Source organism: Epinephelus moara, chromosome 24, assembly GCF_006386435.1.
Source record: "Epinephelus moara isolate mb chromosome 24, YSFRI_EMoa_1.0, whole genome shotgun sequence".
In the NCBI taxonomy this organism is placed as follows: Eukaryota; Metazoa; Chordata; class Actinopteri; order Perciformes; family Serranidae; genus Epinephelus; species Epinephelus moara.
Genome location: NC_065529.1, coordinates 22,570,525 through 22,571,183, shown reverse-complemented (window position 1 = coordinate 22,571,183; position 659 = coordinate 22,570,525).

Sequence of the window (659 nt, the reverse complement as noted above, 5' to 3'; positions counted from 1 at the left end):
CGCGAGCTGCAGAGGAGTGAATGCGTGACGTCAACCAGGTGAATTCCCGAAGATACACAAACACACACAGAAGTGAGACTATAGTTTGGCAGAGACACACAAAGTTAAACAAATAGAGCTGAGGATTATTCCAAAAGGCTATGTATTCATTTGTGTATTATTATACTCCACATTCAGGCGTTGGCACTGGTGAGACTGGATTGACAACATTGGAAACCTAATATTTTACACTGGAAGTTGGCTCCTCTTAACCACTGTATCATGAATACGGGAGAGCAGGGCACAACCTAACACATCTCTGCTACAAATAAACAGTTTTCCCCCCTAGAACTTACCTTTCTTCAACAATTGCACTGAGAAGTGGTGGAAGTGATTTGTCACAATATACCCCATGGGCAGGCTTATTTGTAACAGGCAGGGTTAAGCAGGATTTATACTCATGTGGCAGACCCTACATTTACTATGCATGTCGCCTTGCCCTTCTGAGCATTTATACTTGTGCTGGTGTGCCTGGCTCACTCTGCAGTTGCACCTCCTAAACACTAGTCAGCGGCGGAGTTTCTATGAAGTGCTGTAAAATTTAGTTGATTCAAACACACCCAAAACACACATTAAAAACACATTAAACATGGCTTGATAGAGACAATTTCAAACACAAG